Raw genomic sequence first — 17,615 nt, forward strand, 5'->3', positions numbered from 1 at the left:
CCGAAGAGACGTACAACGCTACGTCAAGCGAATAAGCGCTTTGCGCTTATCGATCTGTAGAGGAGACCTGGGACTCCACCAATGTATATAGGGAGATATATGTATAAAATAAAAAGAAACGCGATGACTTCGTCGGAATAAAAACTAGACGCGAGCGTTATTATTTAGATATAAGTAGATTTAAAACTAGGATAAGTAAGAAACCCCGCGAAGCGGAATTGATGTAGTTACTGCCGTGAAAGGGGCTACGGGCGATACAGCCACGTAATGTTTAGTTTAGTTTAATTTTGTTACATTAGTCACCGCATACGCGGATGCGTGAGAATGAGGACGCATCGCGCGACAGCGAACAAAGGTTGAGTTCGCTGTTCGGGAATAACGTATTCCGCGGAGATAAGGGAATGAACGCGAGGTTACGGTAGTGGGTTGCGATGAGTTTCGAGCGCGGTGACGCGAACTTGCGAACCGACCGCGTAACCGGGTCAGCAGCTTAGGAGCGTGATGCACGAGTGCCGCGTATTCGACTCAGCGGGTTGCGATGAGTTTCGAGCGCGGTGACGCGAACTTGTGAACCGACCGCGTAACCGGGTCAGCAGCTTAGGAGCGCGATGCATGAATGCCGCGCATTCGACTCAGCGAGTTGCGCTGAGTTCCGAGCGCGGTAGGGCGAAATCGCCAACCGATGGCGAAATCGCGTAGAATCTTTTGGATTGTTCCAAGGTTCGATTCATCGAACGAAAACATGTTTGCGCGAAAAGTGAAAGCGAGCGGAATGCGGAAGTAGTCGCGCTACTGCGTAACGAGACATACAGATGTTGGCAAGATGTCCGGCGGTGAACAAAAGGTGTTGACGCGCGAACAATAAGGCCATTCACGAGGCTATTGACACAGCTGCCGTTCGTAGCGACAGGTGTGAGGCGAGAGCGACAAGTGGGGCGATCCCCACTCGATCGAGGTGGGCCAGATGAGCCGAGGAATCGAGGAATTCGTCTCTCGGCTCTCGATGCGAACGGTTCTTGCATCGGGGCACTCGTTTCCGACTTAGATCAAATCGGCGTACAGTGTTGGCTTCCTGTAGTCAGGAGCATCGGCGTAAGATAGATAACTTAATCTCAACGCGTGCGTTAACAGCGAGCGAGAACGAGAACGATCCCGCTCAACGGGGCGTTATTCCGCGAAGTCCATGTAACGTAACTAACAAAAAAGAAATAAATTATACTTTAACTCTTGTTGCGAAAACATACGTGTGACGATCATCATTCAATCCGAGACAACCTGCAAAGACTTACCTATCCCACGCGTAATCTCGCCTGTCGGCCGCCCGAAATCCTCCATCGACGAAATCCTCCAGAGTGACGGAGATCCAGTGAAGCGGCAAAAGGTCCCTTCAGCACACAGCGGTCCGAGAGTCCAGAGGGTCGATCCGGAGACAGATGGGAGCTGAAACAGAGTCGTAGAGAGAGGAATTAGCAAAGTCAGCGAAAGGTTGGTCCGTCATCAGTATCTTTCTCGATAGGCCTAGGTTAAAATCGAGTGGCGACCGTGATAATTAATGATCTCAAGGGCGTGTAGTTAATGTCGATCCTTTGTCCGGCTACACCCTAATACTAGATATCGTCGTAACTCATCGTTGCGAGAAATATAACTAAATTTTATCGTGAACCGCTAAATAAACTAAGATCTTTTTAATCGGCGGTGAGTCAAAGAAACGTTTAAACCTGATTTCGGGCCGATTGGCCGGATATATTTTCTAACCTATATGTGTATACTATACAAGCCGTCTATGTGCGTGCGTGCGTGCGTGCGTGCGTGCGTGTGTGCGTGCGCGCGCGTGTGTGTGATAATCGACAGGATCTCGTGACCCGTTTTCCGGCGGGGGAACCGCGGAGAAGGGAAGTGGGCGCCGTGGGGAAAGGGGGAGGTGGGAACCGCGTTTTTGGTCGTCGCGGGGAAAGGAGGAGGGGGAACCGCGTTCTTGGGCGCCGCGAGCAGAAAAGGGGGGAATTGCGTGTTTGGCGCCGCGGGGTGGGGGAGGGGGGAAAACTGCGTTTTTCGAGCGCCGCGGGAAGGGAAAGAGGGAAACCGCGTTTTCCAGCGCCGCAGGGCGACCGCGTTTTTCGGCGCCGCAGGGCGACCGCGTTTTCGGGCGCAGCGGGGCGAGGAGGTCCGCGTTTTCTGGCGCCGCGGGGCGACCGCGTTTTCGCCGCGCTGCGGAGCGTTCGCGTTTTCGGGCACCGCGGGGCGAGGGGCTCCGCGTGCAACGGCCGCGCCGGTCCGCATGACGTCACACGCTCCCGCTCGCGTTACCTCTCCTTCGCGCGCGGTCTCTTGCTTCCGGCCCCCGTTCGCGCGAATACCTGCACGTGTGCGTGAAGTCACCGCGAGACATATTCTTGAAAATGATATCGCGCCATTGACTTTCAGTGATTTGATCTGTAAAACTGCTATTGAACCGCGATCAAACAGCTATCAACCAGCTATTGAACCGCTATGAAACAGTTAAAAACAGCTAAAAACAGCTATCAAACAGCTCTTGAACAGCTATCAAACAACTAAAACAGCTATCTGTATAACTGCGATCTGTATAACTGGTATTGAACCGCTATCAAACTTCTTTTAAACAACTAAAAACAGCTATCTGTATAACTGCTATTGAACCGCTTTCAAATTTCTTTTAAACAGCTAAAAACAGCTTTTAAACAGCTATCAAACAACTAAAAATAACTAAAACACAGCTCTTGAACAGCTAAAACATCTATATTATACTACAAAGTATGTGGGGAAAGGAAATAAAACATGTATATATACATATATAGTTTATTTCAAAAAATCATAATTTTTCTGGTGTCGCGACCACTAGTTAAATATTTTTAATACATTTTGTAATGCGCAATTCTTAACATGTTTTTCGCATCTTACAGTATTAATAACATCTAGATTATTTAAAGATTCGATATCTTCGTAATCTGCATCCAAAGAACCAATTTTTAGATGTTGTCTCGCTTTATTCTCAAGCAGATCCACCAGCCATTCTCGTTTTTGGCATCCTTTGACGTACACAAAAGTCGACGTCTCGTCGCCCTCTCCAAGTACGGCCGATGTAATTAGATGTTTTGCCATGCTGTAGGGCACGTTTCCGTCCTCACATCGTAGTCCATGGTGATTCGAAATCAACCAGAAAGCGCATGATCTGTCGGATTTTGTGAGGAGACTCCATGGCATAGGACATGTAAAAATGTAATGCGCCAAAACGGTCCCGTTTCTCAGAACCGCCACCTCCTTTACGACAAATTTCATCCCGACGGTGAATCCCTGCAGATCGACAAACGTCGGTACGATCATGACGAAACGATGGAGCAATCTGTATCTTATCGCGGTGCATCAGTGTATCTTATATCGCAATAACTGCTGATATTGATTTTTACATAAGTTTGCGCACTACATTAGACAGCGGGCAGTATTCGATTACACGATCATGCAAGATGAGACAATAGGCGGTAGTATTTGCAGGTACATTTTCTTTACAATCAAAATCTATTTGCACATCCACGGTGGCGCTCTTGACAGATTCGTTTTATCGCGAGCAATCGATGACAACAAAAAGTCCTTCCATCAGGAATGTATACAAGCTGCAAAGCGCATCGAAGGAATCGTATCCGTAATAAGTTTTACGAAAACGCGCATACATATCGAAAAGAACGGCGTATCGATTTTTAGTAAAATCCAGATTCATGTCGTCGTACGGATAAAATTCGGAGTTTAGATAAAGTTTCACTTTGGTCAAATTACAGGCATCAAATACGCTAACATTTTGAGACATGATATTCTTGCGGCCGGTCTGCAGCGCAAAGATAACGTACCGCGGCTTCTCCAGCTGAGTCGCCGTTTTGACGGCCACGAATGCTTGGTCGTGCTCTGCAACATGGGATACTCGTACAGATCTCACGAACAGAAACTGACACTAAGATATCGCCCACTTTCCAAGGCCCGTAGCATAGATAACTTATTGACCTCGTTTAATGTAACGTGAGGCATTCGCCACTGTATTTTAAACAATTCGATTTCTGGCTCCGTCGCCGGATCTCCTACAATACAATTGTTGTCGCTACACCCACATATCAAAATTAATTCGTGACGAGCGTTAACAACGACGCGTTTGTGATCCTCGCAAAAGCCAACAACAACTTGAGCGGTACGCAAAAGTTAAAGTATCCTTCTAGTATGCTCAATGTAACGTCCCAGCCAGCATTCCGCATGAGTTGAGAATCATTATACGATAGCGATACGTAGTTCTTGACGGTACTGGTTATGCCAACGTTTCTGTTGCCATCAATCTCCACGCCGTTGAGCTCGTATCGAATCTCATCGAACATGAACGCCGCACAATTATTAACAAGCGTTGCTTGAGATTCATCATTCCTTCTTTTTATTACCAATCGTCCTTCAACGTAGAGAAAGCTTTCACACGGCAACGTGTATAAATCCTGCTGTTGTATGGGTATTCTTATCTCATCGTTATGTCCAAACGTCGTATTGGCGTACGGATTGTACGTGTGAGTTACAATCTTGATGACGCTATCGTCAAAGATTGGTTCACCTCGTATGTTTAAGATATTAGCCATTTCGTACGACGAAACCCAATGATTTCAAAAATGCAACGTTCGACGCAGTGAGTTTCTTCTTTGGCGATCGGATTGTCTCTGTAATTTTGTTTCTCGTCTGTCGCACTTTCTCCACTTCGTTCAGTATGAGCATCTCACGGTTTACAACAGTCGTCGTCTTCGTACATGCAGTCTAACGGTGATCTCTTCTTCGCGAAAATCAATCAATCGGCCGTCCTGATCCACGACGCGAAGCGTCAAGTCCGAAATGCTCCGTACGATGATCGGAAGGTAAATGATCTGTGCCGGCGTTTCCGATATCTTATATCCTGGAGGCACGCTCGGCGAAAACTCGTGTATCGTGTGTACTTGTCGTTGCTGTACGCACCCGCTGTCACATTACACTCTATGCGAGAAATGTTTACGTTGATGATATTTAGCGGAATATTCGATTCGTGCCATTGTTGCGGCTCCAACACGCGATTCGCTAAAAATCCCATCAGCGATCCAATGTTGTTCGGTTTTGTAAAGTTTATCCGATAAGCGCATTTGATCTCGCTCTTCATCGTATTGTTGTTGGCTCGAATAATAATCAATGGGTGCGGTTTATCTTCATTTGTCGAGACATTATTGGATTGGTCCCATAAGAGAGCACGTTTCAGATACATGTCTATATCACGCAGTTCGTACGATCATTCGGGAATGGTAATCTCCTTGTCGTCGTCGTCATAGTAGAATTTATTGTTCGACGAATTTACATTCGGTATTATTCAAGATCCGTCGAACTTTCCTACGCGAAACATCGGCTCGAAAACAGTATTATATTTAACATCGAGAAATACCGATGTTTATGTGGTTCGAGCTCTGTCGAACTTGTTCGAAACATACGTTCCCCGCGACCCCCGCGCCCTCGAAACCCATCGATCGCGATCACGGGTTACGAGAGTGCTGACGAATAGCGATTCAGCTCTTATCGCGCGTTCGTTCTTGAAAAACAACCCTCTTGAGTAAACGGCGAACTCGCTCGCCGGACAGTCAGTCGTTGCTGAGGATTCCTAGCCTCAAGTCGTGGGCCAGAACTCATAGCCGAAAGTCGTCGCGTATCAATCCTCGTCTAAAGACAGCACGGCTCTCTCCCTCTTAAATCGCTGCTTGAATTGCTACTCGCTCGTTTCGTCTTAAAGTGCGGATCAAAGTTACTTATATTTTTTCATTAAGTGTGCTACTTAGCGAGGGGTCCGAAAACTTCCGGTCGTGCTCCGCTCGCGATCGTTCTTCTGCCGCGCGCTCAAGATTTCCGTTCAACGCGTAAAAAATCTCCGCTCCGCGAAAGGCTTCGATGCGAGAAGCTGAGACAAGATTTCCGTTCGCGAGACCTGGCAGAAAAGTACGAACGACTCAGAAGATTTCCGAATCCGCGGCGCACGATCCGTTATTCCCCCTCGCGTCTTTTCCGTTCTTGAAATAAAGACTATATATTTCTTTGTGCAATCTGTGTTCCGAGTGCTTTAATCCTCATTCCTCCCGCGAATTTACGACTCGCGTTATTCACGCTTCTCGCTCAACTCTGAGCGGAATCCAGATTCAGGGCGACCGTCGGAAAGCGACGCCCGAACAGGTATCGTGTGATAGGTTTCAAAATCTGTTAGACCGAGCTCGTAATCGCCATCGCTCAAATCCACGGTGGAAAAGTAGCTTACCGCGAGGATGCTGCTCTTGCCGGTGAGCGTAAATGTCAGTGACATGTTTGAATGAATACTGAGATTAAACAGCGTAACGCCGGTCTTTAAATTGATTGCCAACCGACTGTAGGAAACGCAGACACAGTTGTCCGCAATTGCTTTGATCGTATCGCTGATAAGGCGTGCGATTGTACTCTATTACATTGTTCTTTAGATACTGCGCCAATTCTCTCGGTGGTCGAAGATTGCCAAAACTGTCGAAATATATGGCACGATCTCCCCTCTTCACATACGCCACCCAGTGAGTACCCGGTCCCTCAGTATTATCCAAATTCACGATACCGCTCTTGTTTCGACGTATATCGCCGATCGGTAACGAGTCGCGCGTGAAAATACCTATAAAATATGGAATGCGCATACGTTTTCCAATTGTTGCAGTTGTACGTTGGTAGTTAAACCCTTGGGAATTTTTAGCGTCTCTTCGACGTTTTTTTTTCTCGAGACTCCCCGTCCGCGTTTGTACGGAGTGAGATAAAGTCCGTGACCTTCCATGGCGCAATTGTGACGTTGCATCTCTTCCAGCTGACGTCGCGCGGCTTTGTTATCATTCACGGCCTTTGCGACTCCCGCCGCTCCGCCGACCAACGAGCCGAGAACCCATAATAACGGCAGGATCGGTAGGATACCGTTGCGTTTCGCTACCGGAAGTATTCGTTTGGTCTTCTTCTTTTTCTTCGTTTTCAAACCCATACCAAGTTTCGTTTTAGCCTTCATGGCCGCCCAGACGGCTGTAGCCGCAACTCTTTCTCCGAGAGTTGAATCGTTCGCTATGACCCGTTTTCGCGCTTCCGCGGCGAGTATATTGTCTGCCACGTGTCGTTCTGCGAGATCGTTGCTACGCGAGTAGGCTATGTCGTGCTCGCGACATGCTGCGTCCAATGGATTAATACCCCGATCACCTCTTGCCAATCGTATTTCTAAGCGAGTTCCCGGTTCGCAAAATTGATAGCCGGGGATATATAATTCGATCGGAAGCGCGTTTATCGCGCAATTCAACAGACCTCGGCCTATCTTCGGCGACATTCGCCACAGTTTTTTATTGACGGCGACGGACCGTCGATGTGGGTTTGCTGACACGGCAAATTATAATGTATTAAACAGCGCCGATATTGCTGAACCTCCAAATCTGCCTTGATATGTTCGGGAAGCTTATCCCACAAATAATCTATGTGATTATAAAACTGTCGTAGTAGAATGACCTTTGGTATATACTTTAACTGCTCAGCGGTCAAATCGTAAATATCGCTGTTACCCGACACGAGCAAAAACATTTTAACGACTGAGCATCTCAGCTCTACGCGCTTCTGTAAATAGGCCAGCTTTCTCGATATTGTTATTCATTTGTTGGGGAGGGTAGGTAAAATGCGGTTAGTACGACAATCGCGGACGATCAAAGTGACAAACTTTGACGACAGGATGCCGTTAACGAAAAGGGTACGCAAACATGGAGGCATGCTACCGATTTCTATACGCGGTATCATCTGCGGTCCGTCGAATTGCGGCAAGACAAACGTCTTGATAAGCTTGTTGGAAAGTCCGCACGGTGTACGTTTCGAGAACGTGTAAGTATACTCGAAATTGTTGCATCAACCAAAATATCAATAGTTGGAGAATATATTAACACCGATAGAAGAGATTGGCTACTTTACGTTCTCGAATAACAGTGACGTCATTCCGCCGAGCAAGGCCCTCCCGAATTCTATTTTTATCTTTGATGACGTAGCGTGCAACAAGCAGGATACGATAAGAGAATAATTTGCAATGGGCCGGCACGCGGACGTGGACTCTTTCTATCTTTGTCAGACGTATGCGAAGATACCGAAGCATCTTAAATGCGACAACGCGAATTTATTGATTCTGTTTAAACAGGATGGTACCAATCTGAAACACATATACAACGATCACGTAAACACAGATATGTTTTACGATGATTTCAGTAAATTGTGTTATACGTGTTGGCAACAAAAGTACGGATTCGTGGTGATAGACAAGGACAGCGCGATTTCGAATGGTCGATACAGAAAAGGATTTAACGACTTTGCGATACCAAAACGTGGTTAGTGGTTGTCGACGCGTCGATTGAACAACGTTATCGCAACATGGACAGCAGCGAGGAGATTTGAGAGCGCGAGAGGATCGTGAAAGATATTGCGAAAACGAGCAATTCGATTCGCAAAAAGTATCATGCCTTGAAAACTGGTAAAATGGAGGAAGATATCGCGTTCGAGAGACACTTTAAGCCCGTCATTGAACCTCTAAGGCAGATTGCCGAAAACACCGTTGGCAAAGAATCTGACGTGTCAAAGATTGAGAATGAAACGGCGTGGGAAGACGAAGAGCCGAAGCTCAAACGACAACGACCAAACACCTCGTTTAACGACTCCGTAATGGCTTCAACTCCGGTTACTTTGAAACGTTCGATAAATGTGCCATCTAATTTGAGCGAAATAATCAAAACTTTACAACCGTAAAGCGAAACGATCGAAAGGTTTATTGAATGAACCACCGATAACCTCTGCGCCTTCCGTACAACCCACAGTGCTCGCAAACGAAGATGTTTTCAAAACCACGAATGACTCACTAGTGACGTCCGTTCGACAGCAGTTGCAAACATCTGAGGGTCGAGAAACGTTGCGAGATCACTTTCATTGAGCCAAAAGTACATCGGGGCAGTTCTGACGGGGATGAAGAAAGCGGTATGGACATCGCGTACGGTGTTAAATTCTCCAACGACGGAATGATGTTCGGTAATAAACGTTTTGACGTGAACCATGCGGACAACATAATTATCGACGGCATACGATACGCTGGCACACGCGGTCTTTTCGAATTAATCTTTACAAAATATCCCGATGACGATATCTACACGGAGGACGATATGCAAACGTACAAGAGCATTCTGTTGCTGACAAATGTTCATAAACGCAATTATGATGCTCACGCTCAAATAAAGGGCAACGGGGGACACAAGTACAGAGAAATAATCGGGCCGTTGATATCAGGTAAAAAAGCTGGAAAAGTAGATGATGGCGATGCAACCAACAAACGCTACGTGCAGCAGAGCGTGCAAATTTTGAAAGATCGACAGGATGAAATCGAGAGAAAGATGGCTGTATTCCAGAATAATATGCAAATTACCCTAAACGAACTTCAAAAGATGATTCAAGATGTAATTGCGAATCATCGCGAATAGATAAGAACGTACATCTGACATCTGCGTCAGTTGCGCGTCATCGTCATGGCTGGTAAGAAGCAATCAGCTGAGAAACGGCGGCTGGTGGAAGAATTACACGCTCCTGCGAGAAGAAATTTGTCTCGAAGACGCGTCATAGTGCGAGGATACGATGACCTGTGGCAGGCGGATGTGGTCGAGATGCGTCCATACACGCGATTCAACAAAGGCTACCACTACATACTCACCGTTATCGACGTGCTGAGCAAGCACGCATGGGCCATACCGCTCAAAGCCAAAAGCGGACCCGAGGTTAGTGCGGCGATTGCAAAAATAATTCGAGACGGCGGCAGATGTCCGAAAAATCTGCAGACTGACAAGGGGAAAATATTTTACAATGCCAACGTGCAGAAACTCTTGAAGAAACATAATATCAATCACTATTCGACATATTCCGTTATGAAGGCATCGGTCGTCGAACGATTCAATCGCACGCTCAAGAACGACATGTGGAAAATGTTTACGCGCAATGAAAATTACAAATGGATCGACTTGCTGCCAGGTCTCATATCGGATTACAACGCGCGAAAGCATCGAACTATCGGCATGCGACCCATCGATGATACCCCGGTGATCGCCGACAAGCTCCTAACAACGGTGTACAGCAACGTAAAGATCGCTGCTCTCGCGCTATTCAAAGTGGGTGATTCGGTACGCGTGAGTAAATTCAAGACAATCTTCGAGAAAGGATACACGCCAAATTGGACCACGGAGGTGTTTAGAATTGTCAAAGTGCAGAAAACTAATCCTGTGACGTATCTGTCGGAAGATTCCTGCGGAAAACCCGTCGCCGGCGGCTTCTACGAATACGAGTTACATCGCGTTGCTAATCCCGACGTGTATCTCGTTGAAAAAGTTTTGCGCAAAAGAAGGGATGAGGTTTATGTAATATGGTTAGGATTTGATAATTCACACAATTCATGGATACACAAGAATAATGTATTGTAAAAATGTATTACAGTATAAAAACATACATATACATATGAGTCATTTATTTTCCTAAATATCTAAATGTAATTACAATATATTTACAGCGGTATTTACAATATATTTACAATATATTTACAATGGTATTTTATAATGTCCCCATGGCAGCGTCTCGGTAGAACCGGGTATAATGTAGCGCTTATCGTCGTACGGACTTAGAGCTATTTTCCTTTCGGACATGGTGTATACCTCGTGTCTTTTGGATCTTATGCAAGCCTGCTGTCGCGTCATTTCAATTTTGTCGCGCAGACACCACGTGTAATCGTCGAACGTTATCGATCTAGCTACGACGTTACTTTTAACACTTTTAGCCTTTTTCGTATCTTTCTTACCGTCTACTCGCAAGGCGTACATCTTTGCTCTAAACCCGACAAATTCGGTCATTATTGCACCGTTATTTTTGTCTTTCATTAAGTCCGGAACTTTTTTATTGACGAGAGGGATACCATACGTATTATCGATCACATAATCGCTCGTGTCAAATCTATGAATGTGACGCTTCATGGTATCATACACATCGTCGCACTCGATGTGATAAATGAGACTGTCAATATCGGCATACGTAACTTTACACTTGTCGCGATACAACGGTAACATGTACTCGTGATGAAATTCGTACAAACATGTTTTGGATATATCGAGGATGCACATACCCACATAGATTGGTTTGTCGAACTTTTCCTCGAGTTTTTGCATTTCTATTGCTACTAAATTCTCCGAAAAGACGCTTCGGCTATAAAAATTTGGTTTCGCAATCATTGCCTCCGTGCCGTATCTACCCTCCCAATGAGTCACGAGTCGCACGTCAACGTGATTGCGCACATTCTCCATGGTTTTGCCAAACACTGCATTGTTCATCAATTTATATAAATTTTTTTCGAAATCGTTTTTGGCCTATGTCCTAAATTTCGTATTGAGGTCTATATAATCGCGAAGCCATGGAGATTGCGCGAATTTCAATATGCGGTGAATCTTTGATATACGGAGACCGTGACGAGTACACTGCTGTAGGTTGCGATAATGTACTACATAACGTTTCTTATCGTATAATGTTGCGAGGAGCTTGTCCTGCCGCTTGCCGGGTGGTTTATCGCGCGTCGGACAGAACGGTAGGTCAGTGTACGCGTCGTGAAGATGTTGCGGATACTCCAAGTCGACTTCGTGAATGTATCCTATCGAGGAATCCAACGCGACATCCATAACATTAAAATCGGTTACGTCGTCGACCCATTTAAAATCTGCGTATGGCAATTGTTGACTCATTGCCCAGCAGTATAAGTTATTTACATCAAAATACATGAGGTACGACGACGGTTTCGATGGATCGTACGACTTCATGTACTTGTTGTTGGCTAGCGCGCATCTGTGTGAACATTGACTCAAGCCGCCGCGTATACCGCGTTCGATAAACATGACCATGTCAATGTCGGTGAGCAATTCGAAATTGATACGCGTATGCTTCAACATAGCATCCGGGTAGAGTATAATTATACGCGGGATCAAGTCCATAACTCGCGACGCAACTATCGCCAAATTTTTAAAGATATCGGCCAACAGCTAGACATCGGTCTTGAGATATAAATCGCTATAGTCACCGAGCGTTCAAATGGTGAACCGCTGTCAGACGTTGACGGCGTGCGCGTAATCGCTCTCGGATACGGTGTCACCTGTCAATGAACTGTAAAACGATTCGCGCGGTGGTAAACACAAGTCCTCCAATTTTTCGACGCAGTCAATATACTCATATGGAAATACGTCTTTTCTTGTCAGCAAATCAAAATTTTCTGTGGATATTTTACAAAATTCGCGTTGCAATATTCGCAGTTTATCCTTGCTGAGATAAGATGTTAATTTGTCGAGACTAGCGGTGAGAAACTTGTACGAATCGATAAATGGCAATTTGACGCAAGTTTTCTTATCTTTATCTTCGGTGCTTTGATCGTTTTTTGTAAACGAAATATATTTTTTTGTTATGTATTGGGATCGGTAATAAAGTAGCTGAGTATTCGTAAACAATAATTGTATATATTGAACAAAATTTGACCGTGCGTCACGCTCGACTTCCGTGAGCAATCTGACTCTCGGAGCACACGCTCCCGAGCCAACGTGTCGTACAGTGACGTATTCGCTCGTTAGGAGCCCGGATACATTACAACTCCTCCTTTTTTATTTTGAAATACATTTGTTTTTTAAACGCTCCGATTGTCGCAATGCAACGTCAGGTTTGCTTGCTGGTACCGCTGTATCTTTATCGCTATCATCAGTTGCCGCTCGGACTCGAACAATCTGATCGACATGTCGTTTCCATATTTTATCAGGTGCGATTTCTACTTTGAATGTTACCAGTGATATCTGTCCTATTATCGTGCCCTTTACACGTTTGTTGCTTCTAACACTAAAGTCGTCAACCATTACCGTATCACCTGTATGGAATTCGACATTTCGATTGCCGTGTTTATTTTCCACTTGCGCTAATTGTCGTTTCTCTACGTAATCTGTAACACTTGATTTAATTAAATCAAAACGCGTTCTTATCTCGCGTTTATACATCATGAACGCTAGTGATCTACCAGTTGTGCAATGTTCAATTAATTTATAATCAAATAAATTCAGTAGTTTATACCGCAGTCTTTTTTGTAAGTAGATAAAACAATAACAGTCCTAGGCATGGGATCTCAGGGTGGTGAGGGGCGGGGGGGGGGGAAAGGCGCCGGGGGGGACGACTCGTAGGCGAGGGGTCAGCCGGGGCGGGGAGGGGGGGACGACTTGGGGGCGAGAGGCCAGCCGGGGGGGGGGGGGACGACTTGGTGGCGAGGGGTCAGCCGGGGAGGGGGGGACGACTTGGCGGCGAGGGGTCAGCCGGGGCGGGGGGACGACTTGTTGGTGAGGGGGAGCGGGGGGGGAGGACGACTCGTTGGTGAGGGGGAGCGAGGGGGGGGTCGGCGAGCGTGTCGGGACATGTTTATTAAATATTAATAAACATATCGCATTGACAAGGGATACCGCCGGGGGGGGCAAGGGTCGTCACTTTATCGGCGCGGGGGTATTACAAAAGCGCCGTCCTCTCGTTCGCGTTCTCTCTCGCGCGCGTTCTCTCTCGCTCTTCAATTTTTAGGTAAAAAAAAAAAAAAAATTTAAAATTTGAGGGGGGGGCTCCAGGGCCCCGGGGCCCCCCCAAATCCGCTAAATCGCCCCCCTGCCTCCCGGGGTTTTTTTCGGCCAGGGGGGTTGACGGAGGAGGGGGGGAGAACCCCAATTGAAATTTCCCCTCGCCAAAACCCCTTTGTCCCCAATCTTCGCCCTCTTGGACATACCGGCCCGCCCCAGGGAACGGCGTAAAACGCGCCCCCCTCCCACACCGGAGGACGAAAGGGGTTTTTCCCCAGCGCCCCCGTAAACCGGGGGCGTGCCCATTGAGCTTTTGGGCGGGGGGGGGGGGCGCGGGGGGCCGGGCCTCTCCTCTCGGCACTATTTTGCCCCCCGCGCCCCCACCAAGGCCGAAGCTTTTTCCCCCGGCCGCCCCGTGAAACCCGGGGGGGTGCCCCCGGTTTTGGGGCCGGGGCGCTGTGGGACCGGGGGGGCGGGGACCCCTCTTACTATCACTAACATCCTCTTTTTTCTAAAATTTTCAAACGAATGGAATTTTAAAAAAATTCCCCCTACAAAATTTCCCCACGCCGCCCCGGGGGGGAAAAACCGGCCGGCCAAAAAACCGAGCGTCCGCGGGACCGGGGGAAAAGCGGAAGACGCGGGAGACAGGGGGCCCCCCCCTTCCAACCGAAAAAGTCCCCAAATCAAACGTTAGGTCGTTAAAATTTTTTTCGGTTTTTTTACGATTTCGGTTTTTAAGGAGGAAATCGAGGGGGCTTAAAAAAAAATTTTTAAAAACAAAAAAAGCGACTCGTTCCCCACCGTGCCTGCCGGGGGACTGCATCAAAACCATTTTTTTTTTCCGTCGTGAGTTGAGTCAATAAATTCTGGGGCCGGTTTCGGGGGGGATGGGAAAAACAGGGGTTTTTACCTCAAAAGCGGCCCCCGGGGCGGTTTTTACAAAGGGCCCGGGGGGGCACGAAGTCGCAAACGGGCCGGGGGAAAATGGGGGTAAAAAGAAAAGGGGGAAAAAAAAAAACTTTTACCCTTTTTTACATGGGGGGGGGGGGAGGGATAGTCGACAAAAAAAAACAAAACAAAAAAACCCCCCGGGAAAAAAAAATTGGCCGGGGGTTTTTCCCCCTCAGAACCCCCCTTCACTAAAAACCCAGCCGCAAGCCCCTTTTCAGAATGTCTTTTGGGGCAATTATTGGGTTTTTTTTGGGAAAAATGGGTTTTCACTTTTTCATTTGGTCCGTTTTTTTGCGGGCCTTCGATTAGGTTTTTGCCCCCCCCCTTATTTCTTTTTTCCTTTTTTCTTTTTTTGGGGGTTTCCTCTAAAAAAGGACCTTTTTTTGGGGGGGGGGTTCCCGCGTTCTCCCCCCTTTTTTGGGGGGCGGGGGGTTCCTTTTTTTTTCCCTTTCGCGTTCTCTTCCCCTCGCCGCCGCCTTCCCCGGCCCCCTTTTTTTGGGCTTCTTTGCTCCCCCCCTTTTTCGCGCTTTTTCCCCTTCCCCCCTTTGGGGGCCCCTTTTTCCCCCCCCCCGTTTGGTTTTTTTTTTTCCCCGCCCCTTTTTTTCCCTCCTCGCCCCCCCCTTTTTTGGGGGCGGCCCCCCCCCGGGCCCCCCCTTTTTTCGGGGGTTTCTTTTCAAAGGGGGAAAGGAAATTTTTTTTTGGTTTGTTTTAATAAATTTTTTTTTTTTCGTATCCCCATTTTTACATATTTCTCAGAAACCCCAAAACCCTTCCAATAAAAATTTAATTCTTATAAAAAAAATTCAAAAAAAATTTTTCTAACGCTTATTTTTTATCGGTATACAATTTTGGCGTAAAAGATTAAAAAAATTTTTTAAAAAATTTTTTCTTTTTACGTCCTGAACTTTTGGGCACAGTTAAAATACACTTTCACGAAAGGGTTCATTCAAAGGGGGGGGGGTTTTAAGGGGTTTTCTGTAAAAGCGGGGGCGCCAGGGCCAATTTTACTTCGGGGCCTTTTTTTTAAAACGATTCGAGACTTTGAAACGCGGGGGATATTGGGGCCGGGTTTTTCGGGGGGGGGGAGGGCACAGGGGGGGGAAACCGCCCCAAAAACCCCCCCCTTTTTTTTTTGGGGGGGCGAAATTTTTTGTGGTTTGTTTTTTTTTTAAAAAGGGGGAAAAAGGGCCCAGGGGGAACCCAAAACCAAAAAAAGGGGGGGGGCAAGGGGACGGGGGCCATAACAACCGCGCGACCCCAAAAAAAACAAGGGAAAAAAAGGGGAAAAACCAAAAAACAACCAAAAAAAAAAAAAAACAAACCAAAAAAAAAAAAAACAGGGGGCCCCCCGGGGGGGGGGCAACGGGGGGGGGGGAAAAAAACCAAGCAGGGGGCCCCCGGGCCCCCCCGGGTTTGCCCAAGGGAAAACCCCCGGAGGGAAAGGGGAAACCCCGGGGCCGCAAAAGGGCGGGCAAAACGAGCGGGAAAAAAAAAGGGAAAAGCCAACAAAAAAAACGGGGAGGGAAGGGGGGGGGGGGGGAGAAAAAGGGGGGAAGGGGAAAGGGCGGGGGGAAGGGGGGGGGGGAAAAGGGGAAAAAGAGGGATACCCCCCCCCCCCCCAAAAGGACACAACCAAAAAAGGGGGGAAAAACGGGGCGCAAAAGGGAAGGGGAAGCACGGGGAAAACCGGCAAAACCCCTTTTTACTTTTTTTGGGCCCCCAAGGGGGGAAAAAGCAAAAACCCAAAACCCCATAAAAAAAAAAAGGACACCCCCCGGGGGGGGTTTTCGCCCCCGTTTTTTTTTAAAAATTTTGGGCCGGGGCGCATTCAACTTTTTTTCCCCCGCTAGCCCGGGGGGAGCTCTAAATTTAAAGATTCGATTTTTCGTAACCGCACCAGGCTCGGGGGTTTTTCTTGCTTTATTCCAAGCAACCACCACCTTCTGGGTTTCTGGGCCCCCCCTTGACTACACAATCGGCATGGGCCCGGCCATCGTCGTCGCGTCGTCGTCGCGTTGCCCCCCCTTTTTTCCCCTCCCCGACCGCCGTTTTAAAAAAACCCGTTTCCCCCTTGCTGAAAGGGGCCCTTTTTTCCGTTTTCCCCCTCTAATCCTGGGATTGCAATCAACCGGAAAAGCGCACGATTATCGGATTTTGGAGGAGATTCCAGGGCAGGGGCATTTAAAGAAAAAATGCGCCCGAACCCCTTTTTTTTCCCGCCCCCCCGCCCCCTTTAAAAATTTTTAAACTTTCCCACCCGGGGAAAAACCGGGCGGGGCGACGAAGGGGGTTGGGGGGGCGGCAAAGAGCTCCTTTCCGATGCGTGAATCGGGGGAATGTTTTTTGGGTTTTTCGCGGACCCCCCTGTTTTTTTTTTTTTTTCCCCCCTTTTTTTGTCCCCCCCCCGCATAAATTTGTAACGGGGGGTTTGGGAGAACAAAAATTTTCGTCGCCCTTTTCCCCCGCGAACCCCTCAGACTATTTTGCGAAAAAAACTTGGGGGAAAAACGGTTTTTGGGGGGATTTTTTTTTTTTCCCCCAGGGGGTGGATGTTTCCGCGGGGTTTTTCCCCGTTTTTCCCAAAAAATTGGGGGAACAGGGGCATAGGTGGGTTTTACGGGGGGGTTTTCGAGAAAAGGGGAGGGTCAACGGGCCTTACGTAAAAAAAAAAAAAGGGGGTGGCCGGCCGGATTTGGGGGTTCCGGGGGTTTTTAGCCCTTGGGGGGAAACGCCGTCAACGAAAATCGCCCATGGGTTTTTCCCAAAGTCCCAAAAAAAAGGGCGTAGGGTTTGTCGGGGGGTTTTTTGGTTGTTTTTTTTCCCGGGGGGTGGAAAGGGGGGGGGGGTTTTTGGGGGGGGGGCGGGTGGGGCTTTTCCCCCTTTTTTTTGCGGGAAAGGGGCGGGGGTTTTTGTGTTGGGGGGGGGTTTTAAAAGGGGCCCACAGTGTTTGGGGTTGTTTGGGGGGCCGGGGGGGGGTTCCCCGGGGGGGGG

This window comes from Temnothorax americanus, unplaced genomic scaffold, assembly GCF_048541705.1.
Source record: "Temnothorax americanus isolate GAGA-0224 unplaced genomic scaffold, ASM4854170v1 Scaffold101, whole genome shotgun sequence".
NCBI lineage: Eukaryota > Metazoa > Arthropoda > Insecta > Hymenoptera > Formicidae > Temnothorax > Temnothorax americanus.